Source organism: Bidens hawaiensis, unplaced genomic scaffold (genome assembly GCF_021521415.1).
Source record: "Bidens hawaiensis isolate Kalapana, Puna unplaced genomic scaffold, B.hawaiensis_p1.1 tig00012956_1, whole genome shotgun sequence".
In the NCBI taxonomy this organism is placed as follows: Eukaryota; Viridiplantae; Streptophyta; class Magnoliopsida; order Asterales; family Asteraceae; genus Bidens; species Bidens hawaiensis.
Window position 1 is genome coordinate 1 of NW_027492084.1, and position 24,132 is coordinate 24,132.

The following is a 24,132-nucleotide window of genomic DNA, read 5'->3' on the forward strand; positions in this document are numbered from 1 at the left end:
GATTAGGATTTTAAATGTTTTGCTAAATTCCAATAGCTGTAAGGTGAGAAGTTGTTCATGTGTTTTGGTCAATCGCATTCTAGGTTAGATTAGTGACATTATTCTTTCTTGGTTATTGTGTTGATCCTTGTTCATGATGTCATGATAAATTTATCAAGTTATCTAGGGTTTATTGTTTCGTGAGATTGCTTGCTTTAGATACTATTAATTAACCCTATTTGATAGCTGTGAGGAAATCAATATAACTGATTGCTTAATAATCTAATAATTATTCTTTGGGATGTCGTTTGATTCGGTCAAGGGTCCTTTAAGGTTTGTTAGATGAATATGTTTAGAAATCAGTTTCCATATCATGTTATTTGTCCATTGCTTGATGATTGTTGACGCATGGGATTCTTACCTAGGTAGATTCCTTCTTTTATTGGTTTCGATCTTGTGTTTGAGTGCTTGTTTCTAGTTTACTTGTTTATTTAATTTCTTAGTTTAATATTAGTTTAAAAACCCCCTTAAAACATTAATAACAAATAGTCGTGTCGTAAGTCGAGTCTAATTAGTTAATTTACGTAATTTATAGAGTCCTGTGGGTTCGATATTCCGGACTTATTTAGCTTAGTACAATTGATTGGTTCACTTGCCGGTGTTTTGTGTAGTTGAGTCTTAGGTCTAGTTTTTATTACTTGTTTAATTTAGTTGATATTTAATTGACTGTTTTTAGCAAATCAAAAACAAAGAGTTTGGTTTTATCAAAAATGATGATGAGCCTTGTGTTTACAGAAAGGCTAGTGGGAGCACTATATCATTCCTCATTTTGTATGTGGATGATATACTAATCATTGGAAACAACATTCACATGCTTAAGGAAGTTAAGCACCGGTTGGAATCTTGTTTTGCAATGAAGGATCTTGGAGAAGCCGCATATATTCTGGGAATAAAGATCTACCGAGATAGATCTAAGCGGCTTCTAGGGCTAAGTCAAAGTACTTACATAGACAAAGTAATGTCACGCTTCTCAATGGAAAACTCCAAGAAAGGAGCTGTTCCAATGACTAAAGGAACCGTGTTGAACAAATCAGAATCTCCGGCAATGGACATTGAAGCAAAGCACATGTAAGCAACTCCATATTCTTCTGCGGTTGGTTCTATCATGTATGCTATGTTATGTACTGGACCTGACATCTCGTATGCCTTGAGCATGACCAGTCGTTTTCAGCAAAAGCCCTGGCATTGCCCATTGGACTGCAATAAAGAACATTCTGAGGTACTTAAAAAGGACCAAGGATATGTTCTTGGTGTTAGGAGGAGTGGAAGAGGAGCTCACTATAAGGTGTTACACTGATGCTAGCTTCCAGACTGACCGAGATGATTCTCGCTCACAGTCAGGATTCGTTTTCACTCTCAATGGAGGAGCTATTTATTGGAAGAGCTCCAAACAGAGTGTAGTGGCGGATTCAACCACCAAATCCGAATATATAGCTGCATCAGATGCTGTTAAGAAGGCTGCTTGGATAAATAAGTTCATCACCGACCTTGATGTGGTCCCGGGTATCAACAAACCAATCGAGGTTTTCTGTGATAACACAGGTGCTATTGCTCAGGCCAAGGAGCCCATGTCTCATCACAGAGCCAAGCACATCCTATGGAAATTCCACCTTATTCGAGAAATATTGGAACACGATGACATCATAATGCGCAAAGTAGACACAGATCAAAACCTAGCAGACCCGTTCACTAAGCCGATGCTATCAGGCTTAGATTTGCTAGTAATTTATTTTGATTTAGTATTTTGATGTTTGAACATTTAAACAGTTGTACTTTTCAGTTCACTTTTGATTTAATGGTTAAATGCAAACGTTGAATGATACAACTGTGTTCTTTTAATACGTTTAATCCGTGAATATCATATTCTAAATTATCCGTAGTCGGTCAGATTCGTGGGAACGATTCTGAATTAAGACTATTCTGACTTTGGACTCAATGAGTTGACTTCCAAACTCACAGACCTCATTATGAATGACGTTGGATGTAACTCGCATCAAATCATCTTCATGGATCTTGATCATAAGATGTTTTGATAATGGTACACTCATTTAGTATCATTAGACCTAAGATACATATTAGAACTTTCATTTACCTAAGAATATTCTTTGATCATATTAACCGTTGTCGCGTAACTGTCAGTCATAAAGGCATTGATTGGGAATATTCTGGAGTTCAGTGGGAGCTGTATGTAATCAAGATGAGATTCTGTACTCTTACATGAAATGTAACAGTTGGACATCTTGGCGCCCTCGTTGATTCAAACTGGTAAAGTGTGAGGCCTCACCCAAACTTACTGTGTTTGATTGGACCACTTTGACTCAATATCGAGAACTACAATAATTGAACACTATATGAGATTGATATGATGCATGTCTCATTGTTCAATTGATGTCTCATACGGAAAGGATATATGACAACGATTACTATAAGTTCATTGTCTTGTAATAATGTATTCCAAAATATTTTGGTTAATGAATTTAAAAAATGTCATAATCAGTTGGGGACAGCTATGTGTAGCTAGAGCACTTCTAGCAGTCAGCGTTGTGCTACTTGATCCAAAACCGTCCAAGTGGGAGACTGTTGGAAATATGGACCGGATTAGTCAAGTCAACGCGGGTCGACCCGGCTATGACCGGTGAGAGTTACATCGGGGATAACGAACATCAAGCCCGCTTAAATTAGTTAACCGGGCAAGACACAATTAAACAAGATTAAATGGTGGAGAATGCATTTTATGTAGTAATTGGGCTCGAAGCCCATTGGGTTTATTAGTAGATTAAACCCTAATCTCTAGTTATAAATACCTAGATGATATAATAATGATACAACACACATGCTCCTCATATAAACCCTAGCCGTCACCACTAATCAGCCGCCGTCGCCACCTGCCGTCCGCCGCTGCTTTCCGGCCACCGCTATTTTCCAGCTGCTGCCGCTCTCTGGCTGCTGCTGCATTTCCGGTCACCGCTGGACGACGCCGTCTCGCCGGGTTGGATCTTGTCTTGCTTTTTGTCTAGCTCCGTTCGTTACTCCTCCGTGTCTCAACCGATTTTTCGTAACCGAGGTACACTTAAATACGGTCATTTACGTTTATGGTTGTTTGGTTGTTTAGATCTCGTACTCGTATTGTTTTAACCGGATCCTGCTCGGTTTCGTATTTTGATGGTCACTCGTTTAGTATTCCGCTGCACTCGTTTATTTGTTAATATGATTAATAAATATGAAACGAACAATAAAACCGGGTTTATAATTTCTTTTAAATCGTTGACTGACCATCGTTGGAACCCAAAATCTAGTAGCACCCAAATTTTATCATTGACCCCAAGGACTTTTGGTCTTCGACGTCTCATGTACAAAAGAGGATTCGTTATCAACAGTAACATGTAGACCGTCCTACTATATTCGTGGCGGATGGCAAATTAGTTGTCTTTTATTTTACAAAAAAACTGGTTATTTAATTAATAGACATACATAGACTGTGACGGTTACTTATGTCCTGAGCTTAGTAACTATAAAGCTTAGACGAAAGTCGTGGCATTAAAAGGACCTCTAATGGCCTTTTCTTTGAAAGAGTTATCCCAGAACCTTCAGTCATGTCCACCAGAAGACCACCAGGTGTACCCAAATCAAAAGAATGAACAAGACGAGCCAGTGTCAGATAAAGCAGTTTGAGTGCAAATGTAGGTGCGGGACAAGAACGTCGACCGGACCCAAATGGCATGAGGACAAATTGTTGTCCTCTCAAGTCGACGTGTTCATGGTCTAAACCCAAAAACCTTTCGGGTTGAAATTTAGATGGATCAGTCCAAACTCGTTCGTCCCTGTGAAGCTTCCAAACATTAAAAATTATCCTAGTCCCAACTTTGACATTGTACCCGGCAACGGTACAATCTTCTATCGCCTCCCTCGGTATAACCGGACCCCCTGGGTAGAGGCGTAATGTTTCTTTGATAACAGCTTCTATAACCACGAGGTTTTTTATGTCAGATTCATCAACTTGTCTTTCTTTACCTACGTGGACGTCTAGCTCATGTTGCAATTTCTTGAGAACATCAGGATGGTTTAACAATAATGAGATGGTCCAAGTTAGTAAACCAGTTGTAATGCTGTTGCCTGCTAGAACTAAGGCCTGTAACACAAACATTTAAAAGGTTGTATATATATTAATCAACATTTATAAACCTAACTCAATCAACATTTATTATATATGCAAATATAACTAACCATGCATGTGGATTTGATGCTAGTATTCGAATCATGCTCACCATCCGAAAGTTTCCCTTCATCTTCTAGTGACAACATTGCATCTATCAAATCCTTTGCATCCTCTTTATCACCTTCCAAATCCAATTTCCTCTTTTGTCGATGCTCATGCACCCACTCTCCAAGCAAAGAATCAAAATCCATCGCCGCCTTCTTCAACTGCTTCTTGTACCCATGTAAATCCAACCACCAAAGCAAAGGTATCGCGTCCGACACAACAAAACTACTAATCAACCGAATGAAATCTAATATCGCCTTTTGGCACCTTGCCCCGTCCTCCCCATCATATCGTTTTCCTGCAACCATCATCACAATTATGTTTAACATCATGCATCCCAACCATTTATTCAATTCAACAACCACAGGACGATGCAAGTTTTTGGTCCATCGCGTGTAGAGATTGTTAATTCCTAGATTAATCTCCTTTGAACGGACATCTTTCAGGATCTCCACTCGGCGGTTGGGTAGGAGATTAGAGATAACAATTGTTTTCATTTCATTCCAAAAGGGTGTGTATGGACCAAATGAAAATGTTGTGTAGTTGTAACACATGTGTTTCAAGGCTGCTGAATTTGGTCTAGAAGAAAGTGATTTATCATTGATGGTGAAGCATTCTTTGGCTACTTCCCAACTGCTGACAACGAATGTGGGGCGTGTTCCTAGACGGATGTTGAAAGCGGGACCATATTTGTCTGCCATGGCACCTAGTGTACGGTGAAGAGGTTGGTCGCAACCTCTGAGTAAGGGGAGATGTCCGATAATTGGCCATGCGCCCTAGGGTTCTGGGGCTTCTCCTTTTGGTTTCGTGTTTCTATTGTACATAAACGTGACATAGAATAGTAGCAATATAGAAAGAGATGGAACGATTAACTCGAGTGAATAATTCATTATGTTGTAATGTTAGTTGTGAATGAGAAAACATAATGCATGAGGAATATATATAATAGAGGCATAAAGTGATTGGAGGTTTGTCGTTATAATATACAGATGAGTTGGATTTTATAATCTAAGCAAGGGGTTTTAAGTATTTGAATCGGACTCGAATAATTTGAAATTCGATTCGACTTGTATTCGAATTCGATTCGATTCGAACTTGATTTTAGTAATCGAATACGAATCTATGATTATAAATTCGTATTCGATTCGAAATTCGAATTTAAATTATACATATTTTATTTTTATTATTTATATATTAAAGATAAACTACATAAATCTTTTGAATTATACAAATTAAAAATAAAAAGTTCTATAATTTGTTTAGTAATTAATGTAATAAGACATTACCATTTCAAATATTTAGGATATGATAACTTTAAATGATTTGTTTATTTTATATACTTGTACTTTTTATTGTTAAAAAATTAAATTTATAGTGGTTTTTAAATTAAAAAAATATTTTTTAACTGAATTCGAAACGATGCAAACTTCATTTTCGAATCAAATCGAATTTCGAATTAGATATTCTGAACTCGAATCGAATCGAATTTGCCGAATTCGAATCGAATTCGAATCCAGTTTCAGAATTTCAAAATTCGAATAATTCGATTCGAATATTCGAAATTCGATTCGTTGAACACCCATAATCTAAGCCATAAGCTGTTGGGCATTGACCAATAATAAATGGTACCTTGTATAACCCATGAAAGTCAAAACATTTATTTTCGTCATCAAGAGCAGTATCTTATTCTAACTAAAAATTAATTTCGCCTGCCTCTAAAGAACAACTGAATCATAATGTTGTAAACTGTTTGTAACGACATGAATGAAATTTGGGGCAGAGATGGTGTTGTTTTTTAATTCGTTGAAGTCAAATTGAATTTGCCGATGAAAGTTAAAGTTAGAACTGTTGTTGATTACACCGTAACTCTGCTAGCATAGATATTTATCAAGTAGGGTATATTTTGAGTTATTAAAATGCAACATATATGCCTAAAAAATACATGTGAGATGATAAATTTCTGGGTACCATATTTTGTAATGTATAAAAAGCCTAATTTTAGAAGGCAACAATTCTTTTGATAAGACATTTCAGCATATACAATTTTTGATAGGTAAGTGTCACGCGCATAGTGACAATATCAAGCTAGTTTTATCAATTTAGTGAATCAAGCATCTCCCTTGCCTAACCGGCAAGTGTTAGGAGAATGATACAATATGGTGCCCAAAACGTTTATAAAAACTTATGGTTGCAGGTGGAATGCAAAATGAAACACCAAATCGTCATTTGTATGTGCCTAATCTTTTATGAGAGGTGGTTTTAAATAGCATTATTAATTACAAAAGATCAGTTTTCATAAAAAATAATAATAGTAATAGAAAAGATCAAGCACCTAACATACACAAGAAAAATATTTAAATAATTTATTGTGCCAATTAAAATTGTATGTAGAAATCTCTTTATGAATATACGATAATAATTGTAATATTTTAAAAGTGAGATTTAACTGCAATGGAGAATAACGGATGGAAAATTTGTGAAGTTATACTTTATTGATATCTTAATATATGAATTTTGAATTTCTCGACGGGAGGAATCCAAATATGAGGTGTTCTTATGTCGCAATACGCGACGTCATGGGTCTATGGCCATCGCGATACGCGATGGTATTAAAAAAACATGAAAAAACGAGTTTTGACCTATATCATCTATTTTACGAACCCTAAACCATGATGACGACTTCCAGCAGCTTTTAAGCGATTTTGGGTGAATTCCAAGGCTACCAATCATCTCTTGATCAATCCTAATATCTTTCCTTATCATAATTGAAGATCTATCGATGACGATGCTCGACTAGTCTTCTCGAATTATATCCGGGATGTAAAGTTTGTATTACTTTCAGTTTTCTCATGTATTAAGAACACATACTTTGTAACTATTGATGATTAATCTATGAGTATTGATGTTTAGCATTGTTGTGCATTCAGTCTGTTTAGGTTTACGATGATCAGAACGATTAGTTTGTCAGTTGCTATATAATTGCTCATATGATTGTTTTGATTAGTTGAATACAAAGAAGCATACAATTGCCCTTAGTTGAATCATACTGGCAGTGACTTTTTGATAACCAGTGCCATGTGTTAGCGATTGTTGATGCCTAAGGTTTAGCCTGTTAATCAGTAATAGTTAATCTGTTAGGTTGCATGAGATTACTGTTTGTTTGCATTCTTGAACCCCGGGTGTGATTTGCTTTTGTTACTTGCTTGAATTTGTTAAATTGCTTAATCATTCTAAAAACCAAACTAATTGATTTTGTGATCAGCACTAAAACTCATTACTTCATAAATTAGTTACACGATTATATTGACCACATACTCGTGGTTCGACACCCTACTTACCCTAGCTTGCTTAGGTGATTAAAAACTCGATTTAATTGTTTTTTACTAGATAGCGACAGTCTAGCATTGATCTTTAGATCAACACTGTAAAATATGATTATATGAACTATCAAGAACAAAATTTTCAGAAATGGGCATGGATGAATTTTATCACACATACCTCTCTTTTTAAAAATATATACTAAGTCATATACGACCAGATTTCTTGAGATTTATAGAAAAACATCTCGAGGTATTTGTTTTTAATGCTTCAGGCATTTAAACCATTTAGGGATTTTTATGTGAATGTCATTTTAAGTGTCCCGACATTCACAAGTTTAATCTGAAGTCTTTTTAAGAACGTGAGGCCGATTAACTATCAAGGGGCTATTGTATCCACTACAAGGGATCGAATATATTCCTCATATTTAACTAGTATGATTTTAAAAAAGCCCTTGTGTAAAAAGTTGTGCTTTATTCGCATATTCTTTCTGTTTCCTTTTATTATAAAGACACCCATTTATAAGATGTCTATCAATGTTTGAACTTCATGTCCGAAAATGTTTTGTTTGTTGAGCGAATTATTTAAGACTTTAAGGTATCTTGCCAATTTGATAAATCATATATGTATGTACTTTCACACACTTTATGTGCGCAATCATTTTCGTCGATTACATTTCTTATTATAGTATATGCAAAAAAAAAATTATCAACACATGTTTTGTTTGGTTTCACATTATACTATTTTATACATATTTTGTAGAGATCTCGTTTATATTTAATACTGGTGTTCCATTTGGAACTTTGTATTCTTCTTATGAGGCAATTTCATTTCTATAATCGTATTTATCACTTATTTGACAATAACCACTTCTGGGGTTTTTGTATTAGTCTCTTTTGAAACATTTGACATCTTACGTTGTCACACCCCGATCAAAGGCGGCGGAACATGCCTAGGTGCAACGGATTGCTCAAGAACGCGATGACACTATTAAAGTGACAATATTTACTCAACTTGTTATTTCATTCAATAATCATAAATACAACTTGTTCACAATAAAGTACAAACAATTACGTCAACACAACATTCGTTAAAGTTTCCTAATGGTATGATCTAAGTGATGAGTCTTCAATCTTCACAAGCAATCAAATAGTAAACCTGTAGCATGCATAAAAATAGATTTGATCAACATGAATGTTGGTGAGCAATACACTAGTTTGACGTATGTATATAACAAGGCAAAAATCACAATTCATATGTGTAAATAAAATAATACAACAACCATTGTAAATGTAAAGCAAATAATTGTGGCTCCTTTCTATTTGGTAACAACCAAAATACTAGGAGAATGAGGATACTTTCTAATTGTTAACAACCAGCATACTCGGATAATGATGCCCTATGCTACTTGCACAAGGCTAATTAGTTATGGGAGCGTATGATCATACTTATTGCATTCCAACAACAACATAAAATATAAACCCTCGTGCACATAATCAAATTGACACATAAACAAAGATCGAGCGAGTATTCGTACAAACACATAATGTTGAATTGTGGATTTGATAATGAGATCATAAAACAAGTAAGTTTGAATATGGTATGCATGCCACCCCCAAAAGTATAAAAGCGTAAAAAGGGGGGTGTGATTACTCACGTGAAATAAATAACTTGAAGGGTTTTTTGTGATACACCGGGATAATAAGTTCAACGAGTGATGTCTAGGTTAAAAGGGTTTCGGTTTAGAAGATGGTCTTGAAAGACTTTAAAGTAAAATAACATGACAAGTAAAAATAAATAATTAAAGTTTGAGGGTTAAAGTGTAAATACATAAGAAATTAGAGTAATGGTTTTTGAAAAGTAAGTTTGTTCGAAATCGGGTCTCGGTATTCTATTCATTATTTTACTTAACCTTTGTTAAGTAAATATGTGGGGATTGGTTTAATGCAATAGTGCACGACCCCTTGTTAGATATACCAAAATGGGGTTTTAACGAGTATTCGGTTAGTCGGTTCGGGTCTTGATAAATAGTCAAGTCCGAACCCGACATTCCAAAGTGATACATGTCATGAGATAACTCAATAAAATTAAAAGAAACATAACCAAGTGTGTAGTTCTATTAGGAAGAACCTCAACTTCCGTTAAGCGAGTGTTTGGCTTTGTCGGTTCAACCTTGTTATAAGATCAAGCGGATCCGGCACACCAAGTATTTTAAGAAAACATTTTAAAATTAGTTTATTAAATATTTTTATAGAAAATGTGAGATTCGGTGGCTCAAAACACACTAGTGTGTCTTAAGCGAGTGAACTCGTTTTAGTTCGGTCTTGGTCTTGGTTCGGTCCTTGACTCGGAATAAGACCGAGGATGGTAGCCACATACCCAATACCATAGAACTTATTAAAATGAACTTAGAAATTATAATACACAATTCTTGCTTGTAACATATTAATAAATCATTTTAAATATAAAGCATTTAAACAAGAGTTCGGTTTTGGTTTAGTCCTTGACTCGGAATAAAACCGAGGATGGTTGCCACATATCCAATACCACTGAACTATTAAAAATGATTTGAAAACTAAAGTAAGTAAGAACTAAACAATATTGATAAGCATAAACAATGTAAAATATGATTATATGAACTATCAAGAACAAAATTTTGAGAAATGGGCATGGATGAATTTTATCACACATACCTCTCTTTTTAAAAATATATACTAAGTCATATACGACCAGATTTCTTGAGATTTATAGCAATACATCTCGAGGTATTTGTTTTTAATGCTTCAGGCATTTAAACCATTTAGGGATTTTTATGTGAATGTCATTTTAAGTGTCCCGACTTAAACCCTTGTGTAAAAAGTTGTGCTTTATTCGCATATTCTTTCTGTTTCCTTTTATTATAAAGACACCCATTTATAAGATGTCTATCAATGTTTGAACTTCAAGTCCGAATATGTTTTGCTGTGGAGCGATTTATTTAAGCCTTTAAGGTACCTTGCCAATTTGGAAAATCATATATGTATGTACTTTCACACACTTTTATGTGCGCAATCATTTTCGTCGATTATATTTTTTATTACAGTATATGCAAAAAATTTCATCAACACATGTTTTGTTTGGTTTCACATTATACTATTTTGTAGAGATCTCGTTTATATTTAATACTGGTGTTCCATTTGGAACTTTGTATTCCTCTTTGTTAGTGCACGGTTTTGCATCTTGAGTCTTTGTAAATATCGTTAATGGTTTTTGTTTTATATTTAATGTAATAATTAGTTTAATTATTGTCTAGTTCGTTAAATGTAAAGTCTAGTTCTCTAGGGGATGTTAGCGAACTAAGACTTAAACTTATTCCCTCCTGATTCGTTAGGGGATGTTAACGAACTAGGTTCGTCTTCTATTTATACGTGAACACTGTTCACACTTAATAAAAGTTTTGAGAGTTTAATTAACGAAACCCTGTCCGAATTCTCTCTCGATCTTCACCCTAATATTATACGAATTACTGATATACATATATTGATAATACATATACATATACAACACTTAATCTAAAGTAATTATAAGCTAGATCTATTATTAATCATATACTCACAGATCTGAGATCTGTTATTGTTATTGGATTGATACAACGGGTTCCAACAAGTGGTATCAGAGCTGTTGGAGCTCAATTATACTTGATTTGGTGCTTAATTAGTTTTCGATATTGTTAGTACTCTGTTTAAGCGAATTTGGATCAATTTTTAGTTGAATTGAATTGAATTATGAACGATTTGGATTGGATTTGAGTTGTTTAAGGTATTGATAAGGGTTTATGAGTTGGAATTGAAGTTTGGATTGGTTTTGAGTGGATTAGTATTGGTTTCGGTTTAAGTCCGAAACAGAGTTCTTGTTTTGGTAAAATTGGACTGGTAATTGTGGATGTTTGGTATCGAGGATTAGCGTATTGGATTCACGATTGTGTTACGAGTATTTTGGTAGGTAACTTGTGAGATTTGGTTTAGTATCGAGTTGGTATTACAAATTTCATGTTTCTGGATTGATGTTCATCATTTCCAGATTTCTGGAAATTTTGTGTTGAAGATTTGAAGATTCAAAGATGAATTTGATTCGTTATCATTCTTATGGTGATTTGCTATCTTGTTTCCTTTGATTCGTTCGTTAAGTTTGTTAATTCGTTATCTATTTCAAGTGATTCGCTAGCCAGTTCGTGTTAGTTGTTAATTCGTGTCATCTGATTCGTTAATTGGATAAACAGATTCGTGTGACACGCGTCCACTTCAGGATTTGTGTCATAACAACCTTTGCCACGTGGCATAAGGTGTCAGAGTTTGTTACAACCGGTTGTAACAACCTGATTCGTTATAGTTGATTCGCTATCAACTGTAGCTAATTCATTATCTCATTTCGCTAAGGTTTCCTTGGTGATTCGTTACTGATTATCCTCTAATTCGCTAAGCTGATTCTTTGTGATTCGCTTAGAAAATTCTCTAGTTTGAATTTCTGATTCGTTAACCTTTTGATCTGTTGATTGATTCATTAAACTTAATTGTGATTCGTTGTCTGATCAATCTTAACTTCATTAAGAGTTGATTTGTTATTTTACTGTTCACAGTTCGCTACAACTGTTCACAGTTCGTTAACCTTATTCGCTGTTTGATTCGTTACACCTTTGAGTTTTTGAAACTTGTCAAAGATGGCCGGTATGTATGCATTAGCGTCTCAAAATATGTTGATGCAACAAATGTTGCAACTTGATACCGAGATAGGTTCACATTCGAAATGTCCAAGATTGATGAAGTTCAGTGACTTTGCCAAGTGGGAACCTCGGTTTCGTGCTCATTTAGGATCAGTTCATCCTGATTGTTCATACTGCTTAGATGAAGTCTATACTGTACCTATGATTGGAGATGAGACTATTGGTTTTACACCAAAAGCTATCTCACAGTATTCTGTTGAAGAAAAGAAAGCATTAGAGATAGATACAAAAGCTTATTCTACTCTAACCATGGCTTTGCCTGAGAATATCTTTCACCAAGTGGGTAGTATAAAAATATGTGCCTCTTTGTTTCAACATATTCGAATGAGAAGTATGGGTAATACGGCTGAAAGCAAAAAGGTGATGCTTAAGTTTCAATTCAGAAACTTTAATTTATTGAAAGGTGAGACGGTTGAAGAAATGACAACAAGATTCAATCACTTGATTGCTGAGATGGACAAGATGAAATTAGATGTCTCTGAGAGGGATAAAATTGATACTATTAAGAGTGTACTCCCAAGTTCTTATTCTACATTCTTAATGGTTCTCAAGGAAAACAATTATTTCTTAAATGAAGATTTGACTGCAATTGAATTCTTACAGAAGATTGAAGCCAGAGAATATGATCTTAAGTGTCATAAATCTTCAAAAGAAAGTCAAGATCCTTCTTTCTATGGTGGTAGTATGCCTCTTAGTTCAACCATCTCTCCACTGACTGCTTTTCTTACTCAAGCTGCAAGTGAGAATGCAACTACATTGTATAGTGATCCACGAGCCTGTTTTTATACAGCTGGAAGTACTGGATCTTCCGGTATTTCTGGATCAACTGGAGTTTCGGGAAGTTCACCCAATACAACTCACTACTCAGCACCTTCAAATGTCAACATGAAAGAAGCTGAACAAAACTTTTCTTTTCTATCTGCTTTCATAACTTCGTATGAAAATCTGGTTAGTAGCAAAATTGCCACTAGTGATTTAACTGATGAAGACTATGATCAGATTGATCCAGATGACTTGGAAATCATGGATTTAAAGTGGAACATGGAGATGATTGTTAGAAAGGTGAAAAGATTCATGCAAAGAACCGGAAAAGATCTTCCCGCTCTAAACAAAAAGTTGGGATTTGACAAGTTGAAAGTGAAATGTTACAATTGTCAAGAATTCGATCATTTTGTGAAAGAGTGTGACAAACCAAAAAAGGAGTATACTGGTCCTCGTGGTCAAAATTCAAACTCTTCAACACCACGAGGTAATGATACTGAAAAGAAACCATCAAGTTCCGGGTCACAAGTAATGTTAGCTAATGGAAACGATTGGTCACAACGACTACTGTGTAATGATAATCAAGCAAATCTGACAACGATTGGAATTACTGAAAATGTTCAAGAGGATAGTGGAAGTGAGATGTCTTCTGATAATGATTTTGGATCTGAGTCTGATGAGTCAAGTAAAGATCTTCCAATCAATTTTGCTTGTATGGCAAAAATCAGTGATTCTTCCACATTTGCTTGTACGGCCAAGCAAAATGAGGTTAGTAAATCTACTTCTAAGGTGTAAGGTGTTGATTGTGATTATAATAAATCTAAAATTGATTCATTAAAACTACAAAATGATAATTTGCTAAAAGAGATTGTATCCTTAAAAGATACTTATAGGCAATCCTTGACTTCTCAAATAAATTCAAGAGAGAAAATTGAGGCTTTAACTATAAGTAATCATGATCTTAAAGCTGAGTTATCTGTGAAAATGACAATTAATGATCAAAAGTTTCAAGAAATTTTGAAACACCGTTCAAAGATAACCGAGCTTGAAAATGAGGTTCTTGAGTTGGGTAAATTTAGAAATTCATCTTTTCTGTTAAATGAAATTATTGAAGTTTCTGGAAAATAAAAGGATTCAAAGAAAGGTAGAGGTTTTGTTGAAATTCCACCACCATTTCACAATGATTATAAAATTAATCCTTTTTCTCCAACTGAAGAAGATGTTATTCTTAAAGAGCCTGTGATTTCAGAGAATTCTAAAACCAAGTAAGTCTGAAATTGTTAAAACCCAATCCGTTTCTCAGAAACCACATGTTCAAAGCAACAAAGTTTTTGTTGAAAATGTTGACAAAGTTATCATTGAGGATGTGTTTGAACCTGAAATTATACACAAGAACAAGAACATTCCAAGTTCTAATCACATACTGTGTGAACCTCATGAATTTGAGGAGGCTGTGTATGGTTCGCATACAACTACAATGAAACAAGATGTGTTTGTCAAACCAGTGAAGGCTAAGAAACCAGAAAAACCCAAAATTTCTGATGAGGATTTATTGCGTTTAATAAATCCTAATGCACTTAAGCCGTCATCTGCTCGTGTGTTTAAGTTAAAGGGGATGGACACAATGTTCACTGAAAAAGACATTCCAATAAGTATCATTAAACCTGAACTAATTGAGAGTGTGTTTTACAATGAAACCTCCAAAGTTCCTGAACTCGAACGTCAATATGCTCAAGCGAAAACATCAGTTCCATCTGACACATTGACTAAAGCAAAACAGGTTTTAAAACATGCTAAGAAAATTAATTTTGTGAAGTCAACTGGGACAGATACGTTGAACAGTTTTTCGAACTGTTCTAATTTAGATTTTTACTTGAAAAATAAATCTGAGTTATTTGATGATTTTGTTAAGAACATGACTAAAAATCTAAGTCATCAGTCATCATCCGTGTCACATGCTCCAATAAATTCTCAACATCATCATGTTGATATGCGAAGTTGTTTTCTTTGCGTTCAACAAGGTCATGTAGTAAGAAACTGTGGCCAGAAGAACTATCAGAATCTTCATCCTTTTATCAAGGACCATTCCATACCAGTTCCAGTGGTAAAGGAGATTTTGAAACGACCAGTGCCGTGTGCTGATGATACTCATATTATGTTTTCGAATATACATCATCGAAAAGTTGTTCATGTGAATGAAACTCATGGTTCCGTTAAACCTAAGTTTATTCCCACTGAACCATTATGCAAAAATGTTAATTCAAATGTTGTTCAAGCTGCTTATCTAAGACGAAAGTCGAAAAAACCTGTAACTTATTCTCAAGTTGCTAAAAAACAACTGAATGCAACTAAGGTTAACTTTTCTCAAGAAAACCAAAAGGTGCCCAAGACTGAGGCCTGGGCTGCCTTTTTGAACTAATCATTTTCTTTTGTGTGTAGGGTTCATCCAAGACCATTTCTGGTGAAAACTGGATCATGGACAGTGGATGTTCTCGTCATATTACTGGAAATCTCAATCTCTTATCAAACGTGAGAAATATTCAAGGGGGTTATGTGGCGTTTGCTGGGAATTCTGGGGGTATGATTACACAGGAAGGTGATGTTTCGAATGGGAAGATTACATTTGAGAAAGTTAACTATTGTGATAAAGTGGATCATAATTTATTGAGTGTATCGCAAATATGTGATAAGCAATACACTACATTATTTACAGATAAAGAGTGTCTGATTCTGAAACCGGGTTATGTGATTCCCGAGGACATGGTTGTCATGCGATCACCTCGATCAAATGATATTTATGTCTTGAATATGAATTCTAAAGTATCTACATCGATCGAAATGTGTTTTGTCTCGAAAGCCACCGATAAAGACTCCGTACTTTGACATCGAAGAATGGGTCACATAAATGTTCGAAAGATGAATTATTTAATGGCAAACGATTTGGCAGAGGGGGTGTCGTTGAAAAATTTTAAGTTATCCGATCACTATGTTGCTTGCAAAAAGGGCAAACAGAAGAAGAAATCGTACCCATCTAAATTGTTGAATTCCATTGATACTCCACTTGAACGACTTCATATGGATTTGTTTGGTCCAGTGAATCGTGCGAGTATTTCTGGTGACTGGTATTGCCTAGTAGTGACTGATGATTATTCGAGATACTCATGGGTCTTATTTATGAGTTCGAAAGATCAAACGCCTGTTTTGGTACAAAACCTTATCACTAAAATCGAATCACTGTACAAGCAAAAGGTGAGGAGAATTAGGAGTGATAATGGAACTGAATTCAAAAACACTATATTGGATTTCTTTTGTATTCAAAAGGGAATTCACCGTGAATATAGTGCACCGTATGTACCTCAACAAAATGGTGTTGCTGAACGAAAGAATAGAACTTTGATTGAAGCTGCAAGAACTATGCTTGCTGATTCTAAGCTTCCTGTCCAATTTTGGAATGAGGCTGTGAATACGGCTTGTTATACCCTCAATCGTGTTCTAACTGTTAAATGACTCAAGAAGACCAGTTATGAATTATTGAATAATCGTAAACCGAATTTAAAATACTTAGAACCTTTTAGGTGTCCCTGTGCTATGCTGAAAAAGGATGTGGGTAAACTTGATGAAAAAGCCATTGAAGGGTATTTCTTGGGGTATGCGTCACCTAAGAAATGGGTTTTCAATTTTACGTCTGGTTGTGTTGAAGAGTGGTACCATGTTGATTGTCAAAAGTACACTACTCCTTCACAAGGGAAAGGTCCCTACTGGATGTTTGACTATGATGGCTTATTTAATTCATTCACTTCATCAACTGACCATCCAGATGAAGATTTAGTTCGTTCTTATTTTGAAGAACAGTTGGAAATTCCAAGGTTCGCAAGTTCAAATGATGTTGAAGCTCCAATTGCTGCTCCAATTGAAGAACCTGATAATGAATCTCCTGTTCATGATGATAATGCATCTACTTCATCTGATAATAATACTGTTATGGATCAAGTTATTGCACTTGACAATGAGGTTTCATCTCCTGAATTGGGTGAACATTACACTAATTTATTTGAAATGTTGCTGTTTCTGAAAATCCTACTCTCAGGATTCATAATTACCATCCACAAGAAAAACATTATTGGAGACCTTAATGTAGGGGTTCAGACACGACATCAAGTTGCCTCTTCAAGTGACAATAATGATCTATGTGCTCATGCTGACTTACACGCATATGAAATTGCAGCTGTTGCTAAATTTACTTGTTTTCTATCTCAAGTTGAGCCTACAACTCCTCGTGTGGCTCTGCAAGATCCTTCTTGGGTAGAAGCTATGCAAGAAGAATTACAACAATTTACACGTTTAGGTGTTTGGGATCTTATTGAAAAACCTGCTAGGGTTAAGAAGGCAATTCCGACTAAGTGGGTATATAAGTGTAAGAAATATGATCGTGGAGTAATTGTGAGAAATAAAGCACGTTTAGTGGTGCAAGGTTTTCATCAGCAAGAGGGTATTGATTACACTGAGGTGTATGCTCCAGTTGCAAGATTAGAGTCGATTCGAATCTTCCTGGCATATGCTGCTTACAAGAATATCAAAGTGTATCAAATGGATGTTAAGAGTGCTTTTCTCAATGGTGAACTTCTCGAGGAAGTGTTTGTTTTACAGCCTCCAGGTTTTGAGGATCCTGATTATCCTGAACGTGTTTACCGGTTAAACAAGGCACTATATGGTCTACATCAAGCCCTGAGAGCTTGGTATGGCACGCTCGCCGACCATCTGACAGATAATGGCTTCAAACGTGGAACTGTTGACTGCACTTTATTTTATAAGAATATTGGTGATGATCTTCTGCTCGTTCAGATTTATGTTGATGACATAATCTTTGGGTCTACGAACGACATGTTATGTAAGGAGTTCGAGAAGTCCATGCAAACCAAGTTCGAGATGAGTTCGATGGGATAGATGAATTTCTTTTTAGGGTTGCAGGTTCATCAGTCTGCGAAGGGAATCTTCATTCATCATACAAAATATGTGAACGATGTCTTGGGCCGATTCAAGATTCCTGCCGGAAAAATCCCTTCTACTCCTCTTCCCGTGGGTCATAATTTATCACCGGATGAATTGGAGGATATCGTTGATCCGACCCTCTATCGTGCCATGATTGGTTCTTTAATGTATTTAACTGCTTCTCGACCCGACATAATGTTTGTTGTTTGTTTATGTGCTAGGTACCAAGCTAGTCCCCGAGTGACTCACCTGGAAGCGGTCAAGCGTATTCTGCAATATCTACGGGGAAATCCTGACATCGGGTTATGGTACCCCAAAGATGATACTTTCGATCATACCGCTTACTCAGACTCAGATTATGGAGGATGCAAGATCAATTTCAAGTCTACTATAGAGGGATGTCAATTCTTAGGAAGCCGACTTATTTCCTGGCAGTGTAAGAAGCAGACAACGGTCTCCACTTCAACCGCCGAAGTTGAGTATGTTGCAGCCTCGAGTTGCTGTTCCCAGGTTTTGTGGATACAACAACATCTTCGTGACTATGGTTTGAAGTTTCTTACTACTCCCATCCTGATTGATAACTCTGCTGCTATTAGTATCACCAAGAATCCCGTACAACATTCTAAAATAAAACATATCGAAATTCGATATCATTTTATACGATATTGTTATGAAAAGAAATTAATTGATCTTGAGAAAGTGCACACTGATTTTCAAAAAGCCGATTTATTTACCAAAGCGTTTGATAAAACACATTTTAACTTTTTGCTTGGTTTAAATGGATTGAAGACCCTTGCTGAGATCCTAAAATTAGGATAATTATCTTTACTTGTTTTATTGTTCTAGTTTAATTTCCTTCTGTTTTTAGGTTTTAGGGGGTGAATTCTAGAAAATACAAAAATATTGTGCTTCGAGTTTGTATAGATAAAACCCAAAAACATTAGAAAACATAGAAAAATCAAAAATATTGTGTTCCTTCTTGTTTTATTTTAATATCTGAAAAACCAAAAACATTTTAAGATTAGAAAATCCCAAAAAGATTGTGATTTCTGTTTGTACAGAAAAATTTCTGAAAAAGTCAAAAAGAATGTGAATTTTTCTTGTTTTTGTAAAGAAAAATCCAAAAAGAAAAAAAGATTGTGTTTTTAGTTTGAAAAGAGAAAAAAAAACCAAAAAGATTTTTGCTTATGATCGCTGAAAATTATGTCATTTGCTTCTATTTCGAAGGACATATACTCGTATATGTTTGGTCCTGATAATTTCTTGGAGTCTTCGGGTTAGCCATTTATCTGACAAATAGAAAGTATTTGGGGCGTTCTTTAAGCACTCTACTTTACTTTTATCTGAGAATTTAGTCAGTTATTTAAGTTTGCGAAGCGTGCTTGCATGTTTTGGTCCTGTTCTCTACTTGTAGATGGATAGGATAGCCATTAATTTATGAACTTAAATTAACTGGGGCAATTTAAATCATTTTGTTTTATGCTCCTCAAAATTTTGAGTTTTTGAAGCAAAAAGAGAAAATGATAGTACATTGGTTATTTGACCCCAAATCCAGAAAGAAATAAGCTTAAAAGACTGTGTGCTTAATCATTGGTGCATTGATAGGTCTTAAACAAGCTGTTAGAGTAAAGTAAGTGATATAAACTTAAAGAAAAGCCAAATTGAAAGAGGTGTTAGTCTCTAGCAAAAGTCTCGGTAAAGATGGCAGAAATGTAATAACCGGTCATACTCAAGCCTTATAATTGTTGATCACCCAAAAATATAATAAATCAAATAACAAGCGTTAGGATTCTGGACACTGTGAGTCTTTATGCGGCTTAATCATCTGGGTATTCATAAGCATGAATATATCACTCGCTTTCTAGAGCAAACCCAAAGTCATTAAACTTGATCACCGCTGTACTTTGTACAATTTAAATTACTGACTTGATCAAAATCAGTTGTTAGTCATACAATTTTTCCTCCCTTGCGTGCGTCTCATTACCAATAAGAAACGGACCCCAGGGGATACAATGTATGTAAGCTGACAGATGGACTCGTGCATACTCACTCACAGTAAAGGAAACTTGATGCATTGCTCAAATATTTAAAATAAAAATTTCAAATTTTGATCAACATTATAATGATTTAAGTCAAGTTGGGGTGATTGGAAAAAAATCAAACTAAGCTTGAACTAAGATTAGAGGCTGATAGTTTCTAGATATTCTGTGCGTTAATTGAACCATAAATCATATCACAAGAATGCTCGAAGGTTTGTTATAAGATTTAAGTAGACAACAATATCAATGACCGACTTAACGCCAGTCATAATAGTGCTGAAATATAAAACTGTGATGGAAAGACATTTTGGTCAATATGATTCTCTGCTCAAACTCAACAAAAATATGTCATGCTTTTGATAAATCTTAAAAAAAAAAAAAAAAAGATTGTCTATTTTTAATATTCGGATATTATTTGTAAATACATTCTTAAATTTTTTAGAAAATACCAAAAATATTTTATTTTTTATACTTTACATATTATTTAATGATTTTAAGTTATTTAGTTATCGAGATAAACGGTTTTCGGTAATTCATTTAAGTGAAAAAATTTTATTTTATTTAATTAATTCATTATTTAATTCATGTAATTATTTAATTTAAAATTAAATAAAGTTTTTAATTTGTTAAAAAAAATCTACTTCGTTAATTATGGATAACGAACTAGGTAATTCTTTAGCGAACTGGTTTCTAGTTCGCTCACCTAATTCGCTTCCGCACTCTGTAACGAATCATCCCTTCTTCGTTATACATATTTAACGAATCAAGACACAAGTCATGTCTTGTTCGCTACTCTAAGGTAACGAACTGAAATAGCGAATTATCTAATTCGTTACTTATAATTCAAACAAATTGCGTAATTCGTACATTGTGTACCTTGGGTAGCGTGCGAATCTATATAAGACAGAAAAAAACGAACAGTCCTTCACTGTTCATCTTTTTCTTCATCCTAAAGACACCTTATTCAAAATTTTCTCTAAAAATCGACTTTCAAATCTCAACATTTCAAGGCTATCATTGTTTGTCTAAGGTATAGAGGATCACTGCGATGTGATTTTCGTCAAAATGACTGAGCTTTGATAGACTATTTATGGATTTTCGTGATTCAAGGGTTTTCCGAGTTTTTAAAACCCTAATTTGTTTATGAAACATTGTGTTAATGTAACTTATTTATGATTCAATATGATCGGAATGCAATTCCAATACCCAGGATAGACTTTAATCAATGTTTGATTATTTTTTGCCGGGTCGATTGAATGATTATATGTTTGACTGTTTGGACTCTGTTTAATGGACTGATCATTCTTATTTAGGGCACGGTGTTAAGCCTTAATCTTAACCTCGTGAGTTTAGTTTTGCGATTCCGAGTCACATAGACCTGCTACTTTGATTGTTCGACGATAAGCATGAGCTAATTATAGCTGGGTTTGTGTTGTTGACTATCTGTGTTCATCGCAATTTTGACTTTGACTTTGAAGGTCAAAGATCAAGTCTAATTTATTGACCATTCATTATTCTTAGCGAATTGGAACTACTTCGTGTCCAATTCGTTAAGGAAATACACGAACTAGCTCAGCGAATAATTTATTTCACGAATTAGATGTGGATTCGCTAAAAGTATAACGAACTAGTTCCATAGTTCGTCATTTTGAATAGTAATTCGCTAAGTCTACTTCGTTCGCTTATTTACCTGATAGCGACTCGCTTGATTCGTTACTGAATGATAACGAATCAGAGTGATATTTAACGAATGACATTCATTTTAATTATTTAATTAAATTTACAATTAACATTTAAATTGATTAACGTATTTCAACCCTCTAAACGCGTATATATTTTAATTACACTTATCATATGATATTGAATACACCAATTTTTTTTATATATATAATAACTAAACATACATTTGTGCTAAATGCATATTACGTCTTCACAATCCTTATATCTGTTTCTATTTATTCAGTATAAATGGCTGATCAAGTAAATCAAGATCCACCGATTGCCGATCAAGGGCAACACGAGCAACCACCACCAGAACAACCTCCACAAGATCAACCACCACAACATGAACAACAAGTCGACGTTATTTTACTACAATTTGACAAGAAACATAATATATGTGCTTACGTGAATCAAGATGTTCCAGATTTGGATGTGTTTGGGGACATGTTAACCTTCTTAAGACGCTCAGTGATACACTATGCTATAACTGCTACACCTAAAGTGTATCTGAGTATTATCAGGCAATTTTGGGACACAGCTGAGTATGTTAAGGAAGAAAACCACATTCGAGCTACAATCAATCAAACTCCGATTACAATTGACGTTGAGGTTATTCGCCGTGTACTTCACTTTGCTGATAATATTGACAACCCTAGTGAATTCGACAGGACACTGGTCAAGGGTTTATTCACACGCGTGCGTTATGGTGGCGATATTGATAAATCTATGTTGAATAAGAATGGATTATGTCCACCATACAAGTATCTTCTACATGTTCTAATTCACTGTATGAGTGGTCGTCGTGGTGGGTTTGATGAATGTAGACTCAGTTTGCAATCAGCTTTTGTAGCTTTGATCCTGAACAAGCCATTTAACTTCTCGGAACTAGTCTTTGATCATTTGAAAGAACAAGTTCAGCAAACTATTCAGTCCAAGAAGTTCTTGATGTATCCTCGTTTCTTGCAATTGATTATCCAAGAGTTGATTCCTAATTTGGCTATTGATCAGACTATGGTGAACGATGTACTTCATATGGAACACATGAAACCTGACATTGTGCATCGAATGTTAACTTATAGAAAGGAGAAGCCAAAAGATAAACGGATGATTGGTCATATAATCAATCCAAGTTATGTATGTCCTCTTAATGAGCGCAGGATCCAACAGGACTCGGATTCCGAACGTGAAGGGGGAGAAGGTGGGAACGATGATGATGGGAATGATGATGGAAATGACGGTGATGGTGGAGCTGGTGATGCTGCCTTTCAAGAGCAACAAGAGGCAGTAAATGTTGCTTTAGCTGCCACCATTGCAGCTCAACAAGAAAGGAAAAGGAAAGGGAAAGTGGTGGCAACTGGTGAGCCATCGAAGAAAAGACGTGTCTCAGCGGGGGCTGGGGTAATTATTGGTGTTCCACCACCACGTCAATCAACGCCTCAACGCTCGGCAGTGCCGCCAACTACTAGCACTCCGATGCTTACATTGACAACGACAATGGTGTCACATGAAAGGCTTGGTTTAATCCCTCAAATGGCGTTATCTGAGATTCCAAGGCCTCCTGCTACATTATCTATTGTCCCTTCAACACCCTCAATGAGGCCTCCTCCTCCTAGTCCTCCTACTCCACCTCCTCCAAGTGATGTCTCGTTTATGCGAATCACTCGGCCTCAGGGACCGATCCAACCTGTTCATCCATCACTATACAACTTGTCATCAAACCATCAAACTGAGATGCTGCTAAACCTTCTCCACCTTTATGAAAACCAAATGGCAGCTGACCGTTAAAATCAAGAACGCCTCATGGAGAATCAAAGACGGATGATGAGCTATATCTCTTTTTGTCAGAAGGAGACTAAAGCGCTGCGGGCAATTGTTGAGTCTCAGGGGGTGAAAATGAAGGAACAAGAAGAATTGATCTTGCAATTGACTTGCAAAGAAGATGCCCTTAAGAAACTCAAAGATGATGACCAAGATCCTCACGAGTCTGGTGCAGGAGGTGAGCCTAAACAATCGCACGGTTCATCTTCTGGTGCTGGTACAAGTGGCGGTGAAGACTCGGGTAAACAGATTATTATATATCAGGATCCAACTGCTGCTAAGCCAATTGAGATGATTGCGGCTAATACTATGATATTTGTGGATGGATCGGGGATGGTTAAAAGTGTGGTGAACAGGGATGAGATAGAGGTTGGTGAGTTTGTGGATAGGTCTCTGACACGGGAGAAGATTTCTATATTGCTTGG

General features: G+C 35.5%; 1 pseudogene; it reads right to left on the reverse strand.

Annotated features, from left to right (window-relative positions):
• Positions 1-3,541: 3,541 nt before the first annotated feature.
• On the reverse strand, positions 3,542-5,190 carry LOC143542746 (xanthotoxin 5-hydroxylase CYP82C4 pseudogene; annotated as a pseudogene).
• Positions 5,191-24,132: the final 18,942 nt, after the last annotated feature.